We start from the raw sequence: 7,053 nt of genomic DNA, 5'->3' as shown, positions 1-7,053 counted from the left end.
CTGGCCTCTTTCAGGCTCTTGCACTTCCTTTGTTCTTTTCCTGCCACAGGGTGTTTGCACATCCTGCTCTTACTGCCTGGAAAAATTTTCCCTCTCCCTGCCTCTTCACCTGGTCACCGTCTCATCTGACAGTGGAGTCACTACATCCTCAGTGACGCCTGGCCACACTGACTCAGTCACAGCAACCCCCTGTTATCTGCTTTCATGACACCAGGTGCCTCTCTGTGGTAGACACTAGCTCAGCTATGGCTTCCTATTTCTGTGAGTGTCATCCTTCCCCTTCAAGACTGTGGTCACCATAAGGGCCAGGGACATGCCTGTTCTGATTCTCATTTGTGTCTCTGGTGTTTAGTATATCCTCACCTAGAATTTGATTAATGAATGACAGCATACCCATTTTACAGATGAGAAAGTTGAGGCTCGGGAACATTATGTAACTTGCTCGGTATTAGATAGTGATGGTTTCAAGCCATCTGGCTGGTCGCTGGGTGCACACTCTTAACCCCTTCACTATTGTTCTTCTCTCATGGTAGTTCTCCAACAGCAGGAGTGAGAGAGAACTTTTGGACAGGTGTAACCAGAATCTCAGGGGTTATCCTAGAAGGTGGTGTCAGGAACATACTTGGCTATGGGCCTTCTTACTGTATTGCATAAAATACCCAGTTTTTCTGACTCGCCTTTAGTAAAGACCTTAGCAATATTGAAGCACAGTTGTCAGTAGGAAAGGGTCTATGTTTATCCTTTTTTAAAAAGGAGTCTATATCATATTTATCTTGTGGTCTGCCATGCCCCCCGATCTTCTTCAGCTTCAGTTATGCAAAATTCACACTTCTTCTCTTTACTGCCTCTCTCTTACTTGTTCAGTTTCTTTTCTGTGTTCGAGATTGCTTAGAATTTTTCCCCATTACTACAGCCTGCTTCCAACCTGTATCCCCCAGCCAGCTTGTTCTGGATTTTGTCAACAACAGTTCCAGCGTTTAGTGAGGGCTGGATTGAAGGAAAGCCTTGGAAAAGGCTGTGTGATGAAAGGAGAAGACACTTAATTGGCAGGCAGTCATCAGGGTTAATTCAAAGGCTGGAAGAAGGGCTGACCTGGAGGACTGGAAATGTCTTTGAGCTGAAGGTCATGTGCAGGTGGAATGAAGAAGGTGAGCCTTTTGGGGTGAACTGCAAGTATTTGATAATATCCCTGTCCCCATGGTTGAGGAAGTCTTGATAAGCATCCTTAATGTGATGGAGGGATTAAGGAACCCCTGGTTCTACCTGCCCAGCATGGCAGTAATATGACACAGCCAAGTTACTGATTTTTGGTTGCCCAGCTGTCATCAGCTCAACATCTTCTGTTAGTTATAGCTGCAATTTGCATTAGTTATCAATGCCAGTTTTGACTTTCCTAGTCAATAAAGTGTTCTGAGAGTAGTGACTAAGGCTGAGCACTACCCATAATCATGAGTATTACAGAGGCAAGCCTCCTTGCCCACCTACCTGCGGGTGATGAGACACCCTAGGGAAATCACTCAATTCTTTGGAGGACCCCGAATAAATGCCCAAGCCCATCTGTTCATCTGTCCATCCAACCAACCACCCTTCCTTCCTTCCATCCGTCCATCCATCCATCCATCCAGACATGGATACATCCAACCACCCACCCATCTATCTACCCACCCACCCATCTATCCATCCATCCCACTCTCTTATGCACCTAACTATCATCCAACTGCCCACCCACCAACCCATCTATCCATGCACTCACCCATGCATCTATCCACCCATTCACTCATCTAACCATCTATCCACCCACCCATCCATCCATTTATCCCTCCAACCCCTCACCCACTCAGCCATTTCTCCACCCACTCAGCCATCCCTTCACTGACTCAACCATCCATTCATTCGTCCACCTGCCCGCCCACCCATTATCCACCCATCCACCTATGTATCCATCCATCTGTTGTCCTTCTGTTCATTTATTCCACAAAGACTCCTTAACCACCTGCTAGATTCTGGGGAGGTACCAGCTCTAATAATTGAGAACATGATCTCTGGAATATGATTCCCTGGGCTCAAACTGAACTGCCTCCTAGCTAGCTGCTTGGGTAAGTTATAGAAACTGTGCTTTGACTTTCTTATCTGAAAATTGGCTATTAATAGCTTCTACTTTTGCAGATATAGTGAGGATTAAATAAGATGTCACATTAAAAGTGCATCATCGGCACTCAATAGAGATTAGGTTTTACCATTCATTATTATTCTTGGCAGATGCTGCAGATAACGTGGAGAGCATACGAAAGACACATGTTTTAACAAATAATGACATACAGGTGCTAAGTTCTGCAGTAGGGGAAGGTCAGAGAGCCATGGAGAGGGCCTAGCCCAATCCTGGAGCTTCAGAAAAATGTTCCCCGTTGAATTCCTGTTTTAGCTGAGACTTGTGGGATGGGTAGTAGTTGGAGATCCCAGACAGGATGTGACTGAGTTAGCCAGGGAAAAATTCGGTCCTGGCACCCATGGCAGAATTGATTGATGAGTTCTTCTGTCTCCTTTGTTTGGAAGTCCACTAGGTCTGAGAATGTCAAGTTGGGGGAGGGCGCTGACAATGATCATGACCTTCACCTGTCCTCACATGTCCTCTGTGTATCTGCAAAGCCTCTGCCTCAGTCTCCTCTTTTGGAAAGTGGGATTAGAAACCACATCTGCTTCTCTCCCAGGACTGCTAGGAAGACAAGATTGGATGGCAGGTGAGAGCTCTTTGAAAATGAAAACATTCTAGTATTTGAATGCAAAGTGTTCTTTGCCTGTGATGTTTCCTAATCTGTGAAATCATACTGGACCTCGAAGCTGTCTATTAAAAAAATAGCAAAGTGGCTGGGCATGGTGGCTCATACCTATAGTAGTTCTAGCACTTTGAGAGACTGAGGGGGGTGGATCATTTGAGGCCAGGAGTTCGATACCAGCCTGACCAATATGTGAAACCCCATCTCTACTAAAAATACAAAAATTAGCCAGGTGTGGTGGCATCTGCCTGTAGTCCCAGCTACTCGGGAGGCTGAGGCACAAGAATCATTTGAGCTCAGGATGCAGAGGTTGCAGTGAGCCAAAATTGCACCACTGCACCCCAGCCTGGGCAACAGAGTGAGGCTCTGTCTGAAAAAAAGAAAGAAAAAAGCAAAGTTAACACTTCCTCCATCTCTCCCCTGGGGGAGGCAATTTGTCAAAGATTGTTGTTGGATTTTACACACAGGGAAATCTAAGGAAAGTGTGGAAATCAGACCGGGACTCCAGACTCTGGTCTCCCTGTTTGCAGGGTCTTAAAATGGGGAGCCACTTTGGGTTCTTTCTACAAGATTGCTTTTTTAAAAACAAACAAACAAGCAAACAAAAAACTCAAAAAAAATTTAAAAAAAGCCCTGACCTAAATATTCACAAGGGACCTTAGGCAATATCTGCAAACAAAAGTGAGTGAGGAGTGAAATCTCTCTTTACAAGTAAGACAGCTCCAGAGTTGAAGCAAGTGGAAATATCTCTAGAGACAGAGACTTGGGTGGGTTTTGTTTTCCCAGTTACAAGCTATGAGAACCTGGGCAGGTTTACATCTCTGAGCTTCTGTGACCTTGTAAAATAGGCTGCATTGTGCTAAACTTGCAGGAGGAATCCCAGCATCCTCCTGTGCAGAAGGCTGGTTTCTTCCCATCCTTTTCCTTGTTCTGCCTCTCTCCTCCTCTCCAAGAGATGAATACATTTGGACCCAGTGGGGGCCTATGTTTGCAAAAGCTCACAGGTGATTCTCATGCAGCCAGCCTGGCTCTGGCACTCAGTTCTTGAACACTTCTGGAGGCACATTTACTAGTGAGGAAGGTCACTGTGTGTGAAAGGCATGCTTCATCTTCCATTCCTTTCTTCCATGAAGCAAGGCGCATGGGTCGACTGAGCTGGCAGAGTCCATGGTGTCAGCCTCCCCCACGCTTCCCTCCCTCCTTATTCCTTGTGTGCTGTACTTTGTCTTGATTTCCTGTACTCTGCAGCAAGCCAGGAGATGGTAAGATCTCAAAAAAATCATTTTTTTGGGAAATGGGATCAAGAGGGTTTTTGTTTGCTTGTTTGTTTGAGACAGGGTCTGTCGCCCAGGCTGAAGTGCAGTGGCGTGACCTTGGCTCACTACAGCCTTGACCTTCTGGGATCAGTTGATCCTCCCACCTCAGCCTCCTGAGTAGCTGGGACTGCAGGTGCACACCACCATGCCTGACTAATTTGCCTGTTTTTTTAGAGATGAGGTTTCACCATGTTGCCTAGGCTGGTCTCAAACTGCTGGGCTCAAGCAGTCCTCCATCCACCTCGGCCTCCCAAAGTGCTGAGATTACAGGCATGAGCTGCTGTGCCTGGCCAAGTTTATTATTATTATTATTATTACAAAAATTTCAATAAACATAAAAGCAGAGACAGCAGTTTAATGTGCTATCATATACCCATCACATAGATTTAAAAACTATTAACATTTGCAATATTTACTCCATTTGTTTTTCTGAAGTATTTACAAAATAGTTTACAGTAGTTATGTAATTGCATCCTGATATTCACCCCTACGTAATTTACTTTCCCTCTAAAAACATGAGGGCATTTTTTATATGATCATTGTCATACCTAATCAAATTAGCTGTAATTCCTTAATATCCTCTAAGATCAAGTTTACATTCAGATGTCTTGTCCTCAAAATGTCAATTATGATTATTTTTTTCCTTGAGCAAAGATAATAAGATCTCAAGATGTAATGACAGAGATTCCATGTTAGCCCTGATGTCTAAGCTCTGTGGTCCATTGTGGCTTTACTTGAAAGTCTGAGGCTAGGTGTGGTGGCTCATATCTGTAATCCCAGAACTTTGGGAGGCCAAGGTAGGCAGATCATGAGGTCAGGAGATCAAGACCATCCTGACCAACATGGTGAAACCCTGTCTCTATTAAAAATACAAAAATTAGCCAGGTGTGGTGGCGGATGCCTATAGTCCCAGCTACTCGGGAGGTTGAGGCAGGAGAATCACTTGAACCCGGGAGGCAGAAGTTGCACTGAGCTGAGATTGCACCACTGGTTGCCAGCCTGGGTGGCAAGAACGAGACTCTGGAAAAAAAAAAAAAAAAGTCTCTCACTGTGGTCTCATAATAAAAGGACCCTCCAATTCCCATCTGGTCCATGCTCCTTAATGTTAGCCCCCTCCTGTGGGGAGGAGGGGGTGACTTTCAGCGCAGGTTCAAACATTCCCAGGGCTGGCTCTGATCCCAATAAAGTCCATCGTCATGAATGAATGTTTCCCTTGCAGGATATTCTAAGTATTGTAAATAGTGCACGTGGAGTGTCCTCATGATGCCTGGGATGGTAGTGAATATTTATAGGTTTCTTTTAGTGCCTTTCTTTTTTTTAGTGTTTTCTATAGTTCCATGTTTCTACAACCCTTAGGAACATCAGAATCGTGTGTGTGTGTGCTTATTAAATAAACCAGTTCCTGGAGCTCACTCCCAGTGACTGCCAGTCTGATGATTAGGGGCTTAGCTAGGACCTAGGTTTGCAACAGCTCCCAGCTGATCTCATGCAGCCAGCCTGGCTCTGTCTCTGGCGCTGGAAGCTGGGTTGGGAACTAGTCTTTGGTGCTATTCTGCTGATACTTCAAGTTGGGCTCTTTGACTCTGTCTTGTATTGTCATCACTTGTATTCAGGTCTGTTCTTCCCCTGGATTGTAAACTCCTTGATGTCTGGGTCATCTCAGCTCATGAGCTGAGCTTTCAGTGGGTGCTCAGTGGAACAGGTGCTGAATGGAGTCAGGCTGTAGGGAGGCCAGCGTGTGTTGGTAAGTGAGAGACAAAAATCATTTTAAAAAGAATCTTTTTGCCCTTCAGTTGTGTTTGCCATGAGTTAATGTGATTTACTCTAGTGGAAGCCAGTGCAGCTTAAGTGGAGGTCCTGCCCTGAAATGGAGCCAGCTTATGGATCAGCAGAGCTGCCAAAAGCGTTTTGGGGGAAATGTTTCTGTGTCACCCTCAGTTGATTGAACTCAAGTTTTCACTCCGGTTTAACACCACGTGGGGGCCATTCTGACTTCTGCGGAGTGGGTATGATCAGATCTTCTGTAAAAGTGTAAGTGAGGGGGCTGGGCACGGTGGCTCACACCTGTAATCTTAGCACTTGGGAGGCTGAGGTAGGTGGATCACTTGAGGCAGAGAGTTTGAGACAAGCCTGGACGACATGATGAAACCTCATCTCTACTAAAAATACAAAAATTAGCCAGGCATGATGGTGCATGCCTGTGATGCCAGCTACTCAGGAGGCCGAGGCAGGAGAATCACTTGAACCTGGGAGGTGGAAGTTGCAGTGAGCTGAGGTTGCACCACTGCACAGTATTCCAGCCTGGGTGACAGAGCGAGACTCTGTCTCAAAAACAAAACAAAACAAAAAGTGTATGTGAGGAAACTGGAATTAAGCTTGGGGATGTTGGAGGATGGAGGTACTTCATTTACTGAACAACAAAAACCATAGGATACCTATGCTGGAGGAAGAAGCACCATCCTCAGATTCTACTAACTCAACCACGCATGAGATGGGGACTTGTTGTCCGAGAGAAAAGCTACTTTTTAGTTATTGAACCTTGATCAAACCATTTCTGAATTCCTCATACACATATAATCAGGTGCTATGAGTGGTACTGATTGGATAATCTTTCTGTCGTTTCCTGTGCTAGGAAGGAAAATACATGTACAGCCAACTTCCTTGAGGGTTCGTTCTTTTGCATCAGGGTGTCTCAAACTGCTGCCCTTAAAACAGCTGTAAGAGAATCATCCAGGTGGCTTGCTCGCTCTGCATGCAGGCCCTTTAGAATCAGAGTCGGAATCCCTGGGGCTGGAGCCACAAAATGAAATGACATTTCAACGAGTTTGTCATCATGTGAGAGAGAATAGGTGAGTATTTGGATACCTATAATACAAGGTAGAGTCAAAAAGAATGACTTGATTATTTTAAATGTTGTGTTTTAAAAAATTTAATACAGAAAAGGCTGAGCACGGTGACCCATG

The 7,053-nt window shown here is 45.1% G+C and overlaps 1 long non-coding RNA gene across 1 annotated transcript in view; it reads left to right on the top strand.

The window, feature by feature from the left end:
• Positions 1-1,068: 1,068 nt before the first annotated feature.
• LOC134731034 (uncharacterized) overlaps positions 1,069-7,053 on the top strand; it is a 48,914-nt gene continuing 42,929 nt past the window's right edge. Inside the window, exon 1 of the long non-coding RNA XR_010113097.1 lies at positions 1,069-6,939. This is a non-coding gene — a long non-coding RNA (uncharacterized LOC134731034). The remainder of the gene's footprint in view (positions 6,940-7,053) is intronic.

The sequence above is a fragment of the Pan paniscus genome, chromosome 7 (assembly GCF_029289425.2).
Source record: "Pan paniscus chromosome 7, NHGRI_mPanPan1-v2.0_pri, whole genome shotgun sequence".
Lineage (NCBI taxonomy): Eukaryota > Metazoa > Chordata > Mammalia > Primates > Hominidae > Pan > Pan paniscus.
The sequence above is the reverse complement of the archived record's forward strand: the minus strand, read 5'-3'. Positions and strand labels throughout refer to the sequence as shown.